Genomic DNA, 16,336 nt, shown 5'->3' with positions numbered 1-16,336 from the left:
AAGAAGAAATTTCTTTGCATTTCTGTTAGAGTAAGAGGATGTGCATTTAAAACTAGTCCTTTGTTTTAGATACAAGTGAAACTAACATCACAACATCTCCCCATCAAGACCCCCTTCTGACTTGATCCTGATGTGAAGATTTATCTATTTTTAAGTCTGCCTGACCACTCGGGCTTGCCTTTTGTTTATGTTCAGTTCAGTAAGTATAGCACAGTCCTTCTCCCTGGTTTCCATACCTCCATCGTCTCTTTCACAAATGAACCGTCTTTACAACATGGGGTAAACCCCTCTGGTAATTTAAACCAGCAATGCAGAAAAGATTCACCTTGTGCTGTAATTTTTCAATTCAAGAGGCAAAGACCTATCCCAGAGGTCACAAGTTAAAGTAAAATTAACCACTTTTAAGTCCAACAGAGAATATTAACCAAAAACTATTTACAACTCCTCTCCCTTAAACCTATCTTTTACCCCTACTCTACAATTTTAAAAAAAATCCCGATTAAGATTTAAACAAAAAAAATCCTTTCAAAACTAGTCAGCTTTGCCAATTGTCCTTTTTAGATTTTCCTCTGTAGATTCTATCCAGATTGGCCTCTGTTCTGCTGTGCAAACTCCTTCCCCAGACAGGTATCTTTCAATGAGCTGTTGAGGCAGCGGTCTCTGTGGCAGTTCTCTCTTCACTGATCCAAAATGTACGGTTTTATACCCCCAAAACATTGGATCGTTTCATTGGTTTTCTTATCATCAAAATACTAAACTCAAACTTGATTGGAGTTTGGTATTTTGGGGCACAATTTAAACTAATTGGCTGAATTTGAATATGTTTTTGTCACATGGCAACACAGCTACTGCTAGCTGTTTTGATCAAATGTTACATTGTTACCTTGTTGAGAACACTGCTGTGTCAGGCAGTATTTCAAGCTTTTCAACTCTCTCAAACGTACAGTGCCTCTACACTTTCATAACAACACACCCATTAAGAAAAAATGAACCATTGTAATGAAAAGATGGCTTCATTTTTTCCTCTACTCCTTAACCACAGTATTGTGACATATATATGACTTTAAGTTCATAATAACTTCTTCCCACATAAATATAACATTGAATAGATATCAATCTTTTTACACTTGGTCAGTTAAATCCACGATAACGCATCTGTGATTACTTTCTTACGAGCTGCAAAATGTATGATACGTAAATTAAAAGTCTAACATAAGACTCCAATGAAATAGTCGCATGTTCCAGTCTTGAAAGCACTCCAAAAAGGTAAGAGGATTGTGATCCATGTACACCATCTCAGACACATTGTTTGTGATGTATGCGTTCAATGTTGTAAGGCCTCTACCAAACTTGGTTCTTTTTTAATCGTGGAATATTTCCTCTGCTGGATGTTGAATTTCTTCAAAAAGTAGTTCACCCCCCATCCTCCTGTAATGGGTACAGCTCCAATTCCTATGTCACTAGCATCGATGGCAACTTTAAAAGGCCTTGAAAAGTTTGGTGTAGCTAAAACTGGTGCAGTAGTTAATATTGCTTTCAAACGGCCGAATGCCTCCTAGCGTTGTTCTGTCCACCAAAACCTTATATTCTTCTTCCACAAATCGGTTGATGGTGCCACTGCACTGCTGAAGTTTGGAACAAACTTCTGATAGAATCCGTTTAGTCCTAAGGATCAAAGCACCTATTTCTTTGAGGTTGACCCTGGAAATTCCTCCATAGCCGCCGCCTTTGTGTTCCATGGGGTCAACCTTCCATGACCAATGTTATGTCCCAAGAATGTTAATGGAGTCCGCTAATGGAGTCAGGTGTTACTAGGGGACATAGCTTTAAATTAAGGGGTGGTAGGTATAGGACAGATGTTAGGGGTAGATTCTTCACACAGCGGGTTGAGAGTTCATGGAATGCCCTGCCCGTATCAGTGGTGAACACTCCTTCTTTATGTTCATTTAAGCGGGCATTGGATAGGCATTTGGAAGTTATTGGGCTAGTATAGGTTAGGTAGGACTCGGTCGGCGCAACATCGAGGGCCGAAGGGCCTGTACTGCGCTGTATCCTTCTATGTTCTATGTAATGTCACCTTTACTTTCGCATATTCAGTTTTGTTTAAGTTGATTACCAATTTTGCTTCTTGTAGACATTCAAAGAGCTCTATTGCTGTATCATGTGATCTTTCCAGGACTTACTAAAGATCCCCACATCGTCCAAATGGACTGCAGTTTGTTAACCAAGCTACAACTCTGTTCCTGAATCTTTAGAATGTGGAAGGTGCATTCTTCTTTCCAAAAGGCATCACTTTAAATTGATATAATCCATTTGGGGTTGCAAACTGGCTTGTCCAACTTTTTTGATGCAGTCCTCCAATCTAGGAATTGGATTTGAGCCTGATTTTGTAACTGTGTTGACCTTCCAATAATCCATGCAGAATCGTTGAGCCCATCTGGTTTGCGAATTAAGATGATCGGCGAACTCCACTCGCTCTGGTTCATTTCGATGATATCCTCGTCGAGCATAGCCTCCACCTCCATCTGGACCCGTCTGGCTTTGAAAGGATTAAGTCAATAGGGGTGTTGTTTTATCAGAGCAGTATTCCCTACGTCTACTTCATGTACAATAGCATTAGTCCTCCCCACCTGAATCTTACAAAGGTCCTTCTGCAGTAACAAACCTTTCAACTGTGTTCTGTGCTCCTGAGACAGATATTTTGCTAACCTATCCCACTCTTTGAGAATTTCTTCATTTTTAAATCTATTTTGAGGCACATCAAAATCCACATCATCTGGATTTGATTCCTCACTCTGCGGGACAGTAACTGACAAAAGCTAAAATAAAAGCAAATTACTGTGGATGCTGGAATTTGAAACCAAAAGAGAAAATGCTGGAAAATCTCAGCAGGTCTGGCAGCATCTGTAAGGAGAGAAAAGAGCTGATGTTTCGAGTCTAACTGACCCTTTGTCAAAGCTAAAAAAAAGGAGAAATAGGTTTTTAGTATTTAGTTAAATAGTATTTATACTAGACGGAGAGAAGGTGAGTCATGGCTCCAGAAGCAAAGGTAGCAATAAAGAGGTGATAATGACAGTGCATAGAGAGATTATAGGGAGATTAGGAGCTGTGCATGACCAAGACTGAAGCCAGTACTATGTGGCAAGTTTTGGGGGGGATGGGTGAAGCAGAGGCAAAATGGAAAACAGAGGAGAAGGGTACCAAAGGGGGAAGAGGAGAGGAAAAAAGTGATGAGAGAGTGGAGCGTGAGAGAAAGAGAGACAATCAAGAAATAAGAGGTACAGAACAGTGGAGCCGACCAGGGAGAAGGCAATTCTGGATCTGGTATTGTGCAACGAACCAGAATTGGTCAGGGACCTCGAAGTGAAGGAGCCATTGGGAAGTAATGACTATAATACAATAAGCTTCAATCTGCAATTTGAGATAGAGCGGGTACAATCAGAAGTGACAATATTTCTGTTGAATAAAGGGAACTATGGAGCTATGAGGGAGGAGCTGACCAAAGTTCAATGATGTAATACCTTAGCAGGGATCACAGTGGAGGAACAATGGCAGATATTTCTGTGTATAATGCAGAAATTGCAGGATCAGTTCATTCCAAAAAGGAAGAAAGATCCCAGGAGGAGGCATGGGTGGCCGTGGCTGATGAGGGAAGTTAAGAAACATATAAAGTTAAAAGAGAAAAAGTATAACATAGCAAAGATAAGTGGGAAAACAGAGGAGCTAAGAAGGAAGAGAAAAAATGAGGTATGAAGGTAAACTGGGCAATAATATAAAGGAGGATAATGAAAGTTTTTTTAGGTATGTGAAAGGCAAAAAAATGGTTAAAGACTAAAATTGGGCCCTTGATGAAAACGGGATACATTACGGGGAACAAAGAAATGGCAGAAGAATTGAATTGGTACTTCAGATCTGTGTTCACTGGGGAAGACACAAGCAATCTCCCTGAGGTAACAGTGGCTGAAGGACCTGAACTGAAGGGAATTTATATTTGCAGGATTTGGTATTGGAGAGACTGTTAGGTCTGAAGGTTGATAGGTCGCCAGGGCCTGATGGTCTACATCCCACGGTACTGAAGGAGGTGGCTCGAGAAATCGTGGATGCGATGGTGATTACTTTCCAGAGTTCGATTGATTCGGGATCAGTTCCTGCGGATTGGAGGATGGCTCATGTTATACCACTTTTCAAGAAAAGTGGAGAGAGAAATCAGGAAATTATAGACCAGTTAGTCTGACCTCAGTGGGGGGGAAAGATGCTGGAGTCTATTATAAAGGATGAAATTATGACACATCTGAATAGTAGTAACAGGATAGGACAGAGTCAGCACGGATTTATGAAGGGGAAATCATGCTTGACTAATCTTCTGGAATCCTTTGAGGATGTAACTCTGAAGATGGATGAGGGAGATCCAGTAGATGTAGTGTGCCTGGACTTTCAGAAAGCTTTTGATAAAGTCCCACATAGGAGGTTAGTGAGCAAAATTAGGGCGCGTGGTATTGAGGGCAAAGTACTAACTTGGATTGAAAGTTGGTTAGCTGATAGGAAACAAAGAGTAATGATAAACGGCTCCATTTCGGAATGGCAGGCAATGACCAGTGGGGTACCGCAGGGATCAGTACTGGGACCGCAGCTTTTTACAATAAATGTTAATGATATAGAAGATGGTATTAGGAATAACATTAGCAAATTTGCTGATGATACTAAGCTGGGTGGCAGGGTGAAATGTGATGAGGATGTTAAGAGATTACAGGGTGACCTGGACAAGTTAGGTGAGTGGTCAGATGCATGGCAGATGCAGTTTAATGTGGATAAATGTATTGTTATCCACCTTGGTGGCAAGAACAGGAAGCAGATTACTACCTAGGTAAAGGGGCAGTACAAAGAGATCTGGGTGTTCTTGTACACCAGTCAATGAAGGTAAGTATGCAGGTACAGCATGTAGTGAAGAAGGCTAATAGCATGCTGGCCTTCATAACAAGAGGGATTGAGTATAGAAGCAAAGAGGTTCTTCTGCAGCTGTACAGGGCCCTGGTGAGACCGCACCTGGAGTACTGTGTGCTGCTCTCCAAATTAGAGGAAAGACATTCTGGCTATTGAGGGAGTGCAGCGTAGGTTCACAAGGTCAATTCCTGGAATGGTGGGATTACCTTACACTTAACGACTAGAGCAACTGGGCTTGTATACCCTTGAGTTTAGAAGACTGAGAGGGGAACTGTTTGAGTCATATAAGATTATTAAAGGACTGGACACTCTGGAGGCAGGAAACATATTTCCACTGATGGGTGAGTGCCGAATCAGAGGACACAGCTTAAAAATACGGGGTAGACCATTTAGGACAGAGATGAGGAGAAACTTCTTCACCCAGAGAGTGGTGGCTGTGTGGAATGCTTTTCCTCAGAGAACAGTGGAGGCCCAGTCTCTGGATTCATTTAAGAAAGAGTTGGATAGAGCTCTCAAGGATAGTGGAATCAAGGGTTATGGAGATAAGGCAGGAACAGGATACTGATTAAAGATGATCAGCCATGATCATATTGAATGGTGGTGCAGGCTCGAAGGGCTGAATAGCCTACTCCTGCACCTATTGTCTTTAAAAAAATTTTAAAAAGATAAACAAAATAAAATAAATGAAATAAAATTGCGGAGCAGAATGAAAACAGAGGGGTCGAGATGAGATAATCATCTGAAGTTGTTGAATTCGATGTTGAGACTGGCAGGCTGTAACATGCTTAGTTAGAAGATGTTCCTCCAGTTTGCGTTGAGCTTCACTGGAACATTGCAGCAGGCCAAGGACAGACATGTGGGTATGGGAGCAGGATCGGGTGTTGAAGTGGCAAGCCACAGGAAGTTCTGGGACCTGATTGCTTTCAGACCGAAGGTGCTCAGCAAAGTGATCACTCAGTCAGCGTTTTGTCTCTCCGATATAGAGGAGACCACATTGGAGCAACGAATGCAATAGATCAAATTGAATGAGGTACAAGTGAAACGCTGCTTAATCTGAAATGAGTGTTCGGAGCCTTGGAAATTGAGCATGGAAGAGGTAAAGGGGCATGTGTTGCACCTTCTGCAATTGCATGGGAAGGTGTCGTGTGTGATGGGAGAGGTGTTAGGTGTGATGGGAAGGTGCCATGTGTGATGGGAGAGGTGTTAGGTGTGATGGGAAGGTGCCGTGTGTGATGGGAACGTGCCATGTGTGATGGGAGAGGTGTTAGGTGTGATGGGAAGGTGCCGTGTGTGATGGGAGAGGTGTTAGGTGTGATGGGAAAGTACCGTGTGTGATGGGAGAGGTGTTAGGTCTGATGGGAAGATGCCGTGTGTGATGGGAGAGGTGTTAGGTGTGATGGGAAGGTACCGTGTGTGATGGGAGAGGTGTTAGGTCTGATGGGAAGATGCCATGTGTGATGAGAGAGGTGTTAGGTGTGATGGGAAGGTGCCGTGTGTGGTGGGAGAGGTGTTAGGTGTGATGGGAAGGTGCCGTGTGTGATGGGAGAGGTGTTAGGTCTGATGGGAAGATGCCGTGTGTGATGGGAGAGGTGTTAGGTGTGATGGGAAGATGCCGTGTGTGATGGGAGAGGTGTTAGGTGTGATGGGAAGGTGCCGTGTGTGGTGGGAGAGGTGTTAGGTGTGATGGGAAGGTGCCGTGTGTGGTGGGAGAGGTGTTAGGTCTGATGGGAAGATGCCGTGTGTGATGGGAGAGGTGTTAGGTGTGATGGGAAGGTACCGTGTGTGATGGGAGAGGTGTTAGGTCTGATGGGAAGATGCCATGTGTGATGAGAGAGGTGTTAGGTGTGATGGGAAGGTGCCGTGTGTGGTGGGAGAGGTGTTAGGTGTGATGGGAAGGTGCCGTGTGTGGTGGGAGAGGTGTTAGGTGTGATGGGAAGGTGCCGTGTGTGATGGGAGAGGTGTTAGGTGTGATGGGAAGGTGCCGTGTGTGATGGGGGAAGTGTTAGGTGTGATGTGAAGGTGTCGTGTGTGATGGGAGAGGTGTTAGGTGTGATGGGAAGGTGCCGTGTGTGATGGGAGAGGTGTTAGGTCTGATGGGAAGGTGCCGTGTGTGATGGGAGAGGTGTTCGGTGTGATGGGAAGGTGCCGTGTGTGATGGGAGAGGTGTTAGGTGTAATGGGAAGGTGCCGTGTGTGATGGGAGAGGTGTTAGGTCTGATGGGAAGGTGCCGTGTGTGGTGGGAGAGGTGTTAGGTGTAATGGGAAGTTGCCGTGTGTAATGGGAGAGGTGTTAGGTATGATAGGAAGGTGCCGTGTGTGATGGTGGAGGTGTTAGGTGTGATGGGAAGGTGCGTGTGTGATGGGAGAGGTGTTAGGTGTAATAGAGGAGTGGACTAGATTGTCCTGGAGGGAACGATCTCTGCGGAATGCAGACAGGGGGAGGGAAGGGAAGATGTGTTTAGTGGTGGCGTCGTGCTGGAGTTGGCAAAAAGGGCGGAGGATTATTCTTTGCATGTGAAGGCTGGTGAGGTGAAATGTGAGAACAAGAGGGACCCTATCCTTGTTCTGAGAGGGGCGGGAGGGGGTGAAGGCGTGGCGCGGGAGATGGACCACACGCTGTCGAGAGCCCTGTCAACAACTGTAGGTGGGAAGTGACGGTTGGAGAAGAAGGAGCGCATATTAAGAGCTCCACTTTGGAAAGTGGCCTCATCGGAACAAATGCGGTGGAGACAAAGGAGCTGAGAGAAATGGATAGAGTCCTTATAGGATGTAGGGTGAGAAGAGCTTTAGTCCAGAATGCTGTGGGAGTCAGTGGGCTTGTAATGGATATTAATGGATAGACTATTGCCAGAAATGGAGACAGAAAGGTCAAGGAAAGGAAGGCAAGTATCAGAGATAGACCAGGGTGAAGGTGATGAAGGGATGGAAACTGGAAGCGAAGTTTTTGAATTTTTCCAGGTCAGGATAAGAGCATGAAGCCACACCAAAATAGTCATCGATATACAGATAAAGCAGTTGTGAGAGGGGACCCGGGTAGGCCTGGAACAAGAAATGTTCCACATACCCCATGAAAAGGCAGGTATAGCTAGGATCCATGTGGGTACCCATTGCTACACCTTTGGTTTGGGGAAAATGGGATGAGTTGAAGGAGAAGTTGTTGAGAGAGAGAACAAGTGCAGCCAGGCGGAGGAGAGTGGATGGAAATTGTTCGGGCGTCTTTTCAAGAAAGAAGCGAAAAGCTTTCAAGCGTCTTGGTGTGGGATGGAGGTGTAAAGAGATTGCACATCCATGGTGAATAGAAGGTGGTTAGGGCCTGCGAATTAAAAGCTGTCAATATGTCGCAGGACATCAGAGGAATCCCGGATGTAGGTGGGGAGGGAGTGAACCAGACGAGTAAGGATGGAGTCAAGTTAGGAGGAAATAAGTTCAGTGGGGCAGGAGCATGCTGACACAATGGGCCTGTCGGGACAGTCGTTCTTGTGGATTTTGGGGATTAGGTAGAAATCGGCTGTCCAGGATTGGGAGACTATGAGGGTGGAAGCTGTGGGGGGGGCGGAGAGGCATCCGGAGGAAATGAGATCAGTCAGTGTTGGAGACAATGGCTTGGTGCTCAGTGGTGTGGTCATTCCCTCAGGAAAATGTCCAAGTCTCTGAGTCTTTATCTGCCACCTGCTTCATTCTATGCAGTGCCCTCTTTAGGTGCTGTTTAGCTAATTTACCTACTCTATTTAATCTCGCTCTCATCTCTGAAACATAATATAAGGGTGAGATCTCTGTCTTTGGTCCTGTCAATTTTTCTTTAATTAATTCATGATTTTACTTTTACCATGTGTGATGGGAGATCCATAACCACCTTAAACAGCCTAGCAGTAAAATTTGACCCTTGGTCCGACTGAATCTCTCCAGGTAGCCCATACCATGTGAAGAAAGCTACTAACTCCTCCAGTATCCTAGGAGTGCAGGAGGTAGGGTTTCAGGTACTTGGGCTCATTCTGGGGAAGGTGGGACCACTACAAGATGGTCTTCACCTGAACCAGAGGGGTACTAATATCCAGGGTGGGAAATTTGCTGGTGCTAATTGGGTGGGTTTAAACTAGCTCAGCAGAGGGATGGGAACTTCAGATATAGTTCCAATGCACAGGAGGATGAGAGTAGGGAGGGCATGGATAGGATTTCATGGTCACAGGAATGTGTTGGCAGACAGCAAGCTGGTTTGAAGTGTGTCTACTTCAACGCCAGAAGTATCCGAAATAAGGTAGGTGAGCTTGCAGCATGGATAGATACCTGGGACTTCGATGTTGTGGTCATTTTGGAAACATGGATAGAGCAGGGTCAGGAATGGATGTTGCAGATTCCAGAGTTTAGATCTTTCATTAAGAACAGGGAAGGCGGTAAAAGAGAAGGAAGTGTGGCCTTGTTAGTCAAGGATAGTATAACGGTGCCTGAAAGAACTTCTGACGAACATTTGTCTACTGAGGTAGTGTGAGCTGAGGGTAGAAATAGGAGAGGAGAGGTCACACTGCTGGGAGGTTTTTTTTATATAGGTCTCTGCAGAGTTCCAGGGGGGTGGAGGAGAGGATTGGCAAAATGATTTCTGAATAGGAGTGAAAGGAGCAGGGTGGTCATTATGGGAGACTTTAACTTCCCCAACATTGACTGGAAATGCTATAACTCAAGTACATAAGATGGATCCATTTTTGTCCAATGTGTGCAGGAGGGTTTCCTGACACAGTATGTTGAAGGGCCGACAAGAGGGGAGGCCATGCTGGATCTGGTGCTTGGTAATGAATTGGGCCAGGTGTTTGATTTTGTGGTATGTGAGTACTTTGGAGAGGGTGATCATAATTCGGTTATGTTTAGCAATGGAAAAGGATAGGTACATGCCAATGGGCAAGAGTTATTGATGGGGCAAGGGCAATTATAATGCGATTAGGCAAGACTTTAGAATGCATTGAATGGGGTAGCAAAATGCAGGGGATGGGGACAATCAAAATGTGGAGCTAGTTTAAGGAACTGATAGTACATGTCTGTGATAGGTATATTCTGTCAGGCAGGGAGGAAGTGATAAGCTAAGGGAACTGTGGTTAACTACAAAAATTGCGTCTCTTATTAGGTGGAAGAAGGAGACTTAAGTGACGATGAGACAAGATGGTTCAGATGAGGTGATGGAGAGTTACAGATTATCTGGGAAGGATTTAAAGAGAGTTAAGAAGAGCAAAGAGAGAAAATGAGCAGTCTTTAGCAGGTAGAATAAAGGAGAACCCCCACCCCCCAAAAGCTTTCTTTAGGTATGTGAGGAATAAATGACTAGAGTAGGAATAGGGTGAATCAAAGATAGAAGTGGGAAGTTGTATGCAGACCCTATGGAGATCAGAGAGGTGCTAAACGGTTTTCACTCAGGAAAAGGAGAATATTGTAGGGGAGAAAAATGAGATATGGGATATTAGATTGGAAATGATTGAGGTTATTAAGGGGGAGATGTTATCAATTCTAGAAGGAGTGAAAGTAGACAAGTCCCCTGGGCTGAATGGGATTTATCTGAGGATTCTCTGGAAAGCTAGGGAGGAGATGGCAGAGACTTTGGCTTTGATCTTTGAGTCGTCATTGTCTACAGGTTTAGTACCAGAGGACTGGAGGATTGCAGATGTTGTGCCCTTGTTCAAGAAGGGCAGTAGAGATGACCCAAGTAATTATAGACCAGTGAGCCTTACGTCTGTTGTAGGAAAAGTTTTGGAAAGAATTATAAGAGATAGGTTTTATAATCATCAAGCAAGCAACAATTTGATTTCAGATAGTCAACATAGTTTCGTGAAGGGCAGGTCTTGTCTCACAAAACTCAGTGAGTTTTTTGAGAAGGTGACTAAGCATGTGGAGCAATTGGCGTGGCATACATGGACTTCAGTAAAGCCTTTGATAAGATTCCACATGGTAGGCTGTTGGAGAAAATGCAGAGGCATGGGATTTAGGGTGATTTAGCACTTTGGATTAGAAACTGGCTTTCTAAGAAGGCAGCGAGTAGTGGTTTATGGAAAATATTCAGCCTGGAGTCCAGTTACTAATGGTATGTCACAAGGACCACTGCTGTTTGTCATTTTTATAAATTATTTAGATGCAGGCACAGGTGGATGGGATAGTAAATTTACAGGTGACACTACAGTCGGTGGTGTGGTGGACAGTGTAGTAGAATATTGCAGATTGGAGGGGATTTGGATTTTTTCCTGCTCCTTGGATGCTGCCTGAACTGCTGTGCTTTTCCAGCATCACTCTAATCCATAAACTGCAGAATTGGGCTAAGAGGTGACAAATGGAGTTCAATGCAGCTAAATGTGAGATGATACACTTTGGGAAGAATGACAAGAAGGCAAAATACTGAGTCAGTGGAAAGATTTTGGTAGTGTGGATGTGCAGAGGGATCTTGGAGTCCATGTACATAGATCCCTGAAAAAGTTGCTGCCCAGGTTGATAGTGCTGTTAAGAAGGCATATGGTGTGTTTGGTTTTATTGGTTGAGGGATTGAGTTTCGGAGCCATAATGTCATGCTGCAAAATGCTAGTGTTGCCGCATTTGGGATATTGTGTACTATTCTGGTTGCCCCATTACAGGAAGGATGTGGAAGCAGTGGAAAAGGTGCAGAGGAGATTTACCAGGATGTTGCCTGATCTGGAGGGAAGATCTTATGAGGAAAGGCTGAGAGACTTGGACCTGTTCTCATTGGAAAGAAGAAGGCTAAGAGAGGATTTGATAGAGATATACAAGATGATCAGACGATTAGATAGGGTAGACAGTGAAAGTCTTTTTCCTAGGATGATGACGTCAGCTTGTATGAGGGGGCATAACTACAAATTGAGGGGTGATAGGTTTAAGACAGATGTCAGAGGCAGGTTCTTTACTCAGTGGTAAGGGCGTGGAATGCCCTGCCTGCCAATGTAGTTAACTCAGCCACATCAGGCCCGATGCTCAACATGTTCAATGATTCATACAGTCATGTCTCCCACCATCTCTGAGAGAGGTCAATATTTTGTTTGTTCTTAAAAAAGGGAAGATCCTGGAGGACTGTGCTTCGTACAGGACCATTTCACTCTTAAATGTGGACTTCAAAATCATCTCTAAGACTCTTGCTTAGGCTGAGGACCAGACAGGCTCGTAAAGGGCCGCAGATCCTCCAATAATGTTAGGAGGCTGCTTAATGTGATTCAAGCGTATCAACAACAGTCAATACAGGGATTGGTGATTTCCCTAGATGCAGAGAAGACATTTGACCAAGTTGAGCGGCCATACCTTTTTCATACTCTGGAGCGGTTTGGCTTGGGCAAAGCCTTTATAAGACAGGTAAAAGTTATCTATAGTGACCCTCTCACTGTGGTCACTGTGGTCATCACCAATGGAGTACGATCAAGCAATTTTAACATTTTTAGGGCTTTACTGTCCCCTTTCACCATTGCGGAGGCCACTAGTAACAATCCCAATATATCAGCTCCAGAAATGGGGTCAAATTACATAAGATTTCATTGTAAGCATCAATTTTTTTTTGTCAAATCCAACACTTTAGGTGCCTCGCCTGATACAATGCATCAGTGCGTTTGGCACCTTTTCAGGGTACAAGATTAATTTTGCAAAGTCAGAGGCTATGCCCATGGGTGGTCTTGTGAAGTTGCTAGGTCTTGAGGGTGAATATCAATTCCCACTTAAGTGGTCACTGGGGGGGGTTTTATGTATTTGGGCATATTCATTACTCCAGTTCTTGATTGGTTGTTTAAAACTAATTTTGTTTAATCATTTGACAAAATCAAACAAGACCGTCAACACTTCCAGTCTCAAGATTAGGTCGGATAGCTTTTATTAAGATGAACATTCTCCCCTGTTTGTTGCACCCTATACGAATGCTACCCCGATTTTCGATAAGCAAACATTCAGGAGACTGATTGACTGGTTGAACTCTTTTATTTGGCATTGTAAGCAGTCCCTTACTAAATTAGCTAAACTGCAGTTGCCTCACAGATTGGGGGGAATGGATCTCCCAGACATTAAAAACTATCAACTAAGCTTGTTTTTATCTTAATGAGTGATTGGGCTTGTGGGGACCCTCTTTCAATATGGTTAGATATCGAAAGATCTCAGGCAGGGTGCTCCCTTACTAGCTTGCTCTTTTTGGACAAAGTGAGGACAGTTAGGGAATATTGCCATAACCCAATAGTTATCAATACTGTTAAAGCATGGAGGGCAATTCACCAGAGGGAAGGCAATATTGGCAAATCATCTCTTACACCTATAGTGGGTATGCTGGGGTTTCAACCAGGGATGACAGATTCAGGATTCAAACATTTGGCAGCTAGAGATGTGTCTTGCATGGGTGATTTATTTGAGGGAACCAGAATGATGTCCTTTGATCAGTTAACATGGAAATATGAGTTATCTAACAGTGACCTCTTTTGGTTTTTCAAGTTAGGGATTGTATTCGAAAAAAGGCTACATTTTTGACTGATCCCTACAAATCTGACATAGAGAGGTGGGATGCTCAGTGCTAAGAGTACACTTTCTGTCAGCACTTTATATAATCAATTAGAGGGTGCCCCCTCAGATGAGTTTGATCGACTCAAGAGGGTGTGGGAGGGAGAGCTAGGTGTTGAGGTCTCCTCGGAGGCTTGGGAAGATAGTTGGGAAAATGCAAGAAAAATATAAATTTGCAATAGGACCCATGTTTTACAGTTGAAGATTCTTGGAGAAAGTGAGGATTGCAGATGCTGGAGATCAGAATTGAAAATGTGTTGCTGAAAAAGCGCAGCAGGTCAGGCAGCATCCAAGGAGCAGGAAAATCGACGTTTCGGACATGAGCCCTTCTTCAGGATTCCTGAAGAAGGGCTCATGCCCAGAAAGTCGATTCTCCTCCTCCTTGGATGCTGCCTGACCTGCTGCGCTTTTCCAGCAGTTGAAGATTCTCCACAGGGTTCACTTGGCTCCAGATTGTTTGTTAATATTTAAACTGGGGTATCTTCAACATGTCCCAAGTGGAAGGTTGGTACCGGTACTCTTACTCATTGTCCCTGGTCCTTTGGTAGGCTTCAAACTGAACCTGAGAGGCACCAGTATCCTTGGGGGGAGGTTTGCTAGTGCTCTTTGGGGGGGTTTAAACTAAATCTGCAAGGGCATGGGAACCTAGACTGTAGCTTTAGGGTGCAGGACCTTGAGTGTAGGGAGGTTAGGAACATGGCATCAATCTCAAAGGAGGGTGCCTGTAAACAGGAAAGTGGCTTGAAGTGTGTATACTTCAATGCGAGAAATATACGAAATAAGGTAGGTAAACTTGCAGCGTGGGTTGGTACCTGGGATTTCGATGTTGTGGCTATTACGGAGACATGGGTAGAACAGGACAGGATTGGCTATTGCAGTTTCCAGGGTTTAAATGTTTTAGTAGGGTCAGAGGTGGGGGTAAAAGAGGGGGAGGTGTGGCATTGCTAGCCAAGGATAGTATTACAGCGGTGGAAAGGACGATGGATGAAGACTTGCCATCTGAGGTAGTTTGAGCTGAGGTTAGAAATAGGAAAGGTGAGGTCACCATGTTAGGAGTTTTCTACAGGCCTCCTAATAATCCGAGAGACGTGGAAGAAAGGATTGCGAGGATGATTCAGGAGAAGAGTGAAAGTAATATGGTGGTTGTTATAGGGGACTTTTCCAGATATTGATTGGGAAAACTATAGCTCGAGTACGTTAGATGGGTTTGTCCAATGTGTGCAGGAGGGTTTCCTGACACAATATGTAGACAGGCCAACAAGAGGTGAGGCCATACTGGATTTGGTTCTGGGTAACGAACCAGCCAGGTGTTAGAATTGGAGGTAGGTGAGCACTTTGGGGACAGTGACCACAATTCGGTGACTTTTACTCTAGTGATGGAGAGGGATAAGTGTGCACTGCAGGGCAAGAGTTATAGCTGGGGGCAGGGAAATTATGATGCGGTGAGGCATGACTTAGGATGCGTGGCTTGGAAAAGTAGCCTTCAAGGGAAGGGCACAATCGATATGTGGAACTTGTTCAAGGAGCAGCTATTGAGTGTCCTTGATAAGTATGTACCTGTCAGGCAGGGAGGAAAGGGTCATGTGAGGGAGACGTGATTTAATAAGGAATTGAAATCCCTTGTTAAAGGGAAGAGGGCGGCCTATGAAAAGATGAGGTGTGAAGGTTCAATTGGGGCGATTGAGAGTTATAAGGTCACCAGGAAGGATCTAAAGAGAGAGCTAAGAGCAGCAAGGAGGGGACATGAAAAGTCCTTGGTTGGTAGGATTAGGGAAAACCCAAAGGCTTTCTATAGGTATGTCAGGAATAAAAGAATGACTAGGGTAGGAATAGGTCCAGTCAAGGATAGTAGTGGGAAGTTGTGTGTGGAGATTGAAGAGATTGGAGAGACACTGAATGAATACTTTTCGTCAGTATTTACTCAGGAACAGGACATTGTTGCCGATGTGAATATTGAGTCACAATTAATTAGAATGGATGGCTTTGAGGTATGTAGGGAAGAGGTGTTAGAAATTCTGGAAAGGGTGAAAATAGATGCCCCTGGGCCTGATGGCATTTATCCTAGGATCCTCTGGGAAGCAAGGGAGGAGATTGCAGAGCCATTGGCCTTGATTTTTATGTCCTCGTTGTCTACAGGAATAGTACCAGAAGACTGGAGGATAGCAAATGTGGTTCCCTTGTTCAAGAAGGGGAGTAGGGATAACCCTAGTAACTACAGGCCGGTGAGTCTCAGTTCTGTTGTGGGCAGATTCTTAGAGAGAATTGTAAGGGATAGGATTTATGAACATCTGGATAGGAATAATGTGATCAAGGATAGTCAGTATGGTTTTGTGAAGGGCAGGGCGTGCCTCGCAAACCTTATTGAATTCTTTGAGAAGGTGACCAAGGAGGTGGACGAGGGTAAAGCGGTAGATGTAGTGTATATGGATTTTAGTAAGGCGTTTGATAAGGTTCCCCATGGTAGGCTAATGCAAAAAATACGGAGGTATGGCATTGAGGGTGCGTTAGAGGTTTGGATTAGGAATTGGCTGGCTGGAAGAAGACAGAGGGTAGTAGTTGATGGTAAAGGTTCATCTTGGTGTGCAGTTACTAGCGGTGTTCCGCAAGGATCTGTTTTGGGACCATTGCTGTTTGTCATTTTTATAAATGACCTGGAGGAGGGGCTAGAAGGTTGGGTGAGCAAGTTTGCAGATGATACGAAAGTCGGTGGAGTTGTTGACAGTGAGGAAGGATGTGGCAGGTTACAGCGGGATATAGATAAGCTGCAGAACTGGGCAGAAAGGTGGCAAATGGAGTTCAATGTAGGTAAGTGTGAAGTGATTCACTTTGGTAAGCGTAGCATGAAGATGGAGTACTGGGCTAATGGTCAGATACTTGGTAGTGTGGAT

Source organism: Hemiscyllium ocellatum, chromosome 15 (genome assembly GCF_020745735.1).
Source record: "Hemiscyllium ocellatum isolate sHemOce1 chromosome 15, sHemOce1.pat.X.cur, whole genome shotgun sequence".
Taxonomy (NCBI): Eukaryota; Metazoa; Chordata; class Chondrichthyes; order Orectolobiformes; family Hemiscylliidae; genus Hemiscyllium; species Hemiscyllium ocellatum.
This window is presented reverse-complemented; position numbering follows the sequence as displayed.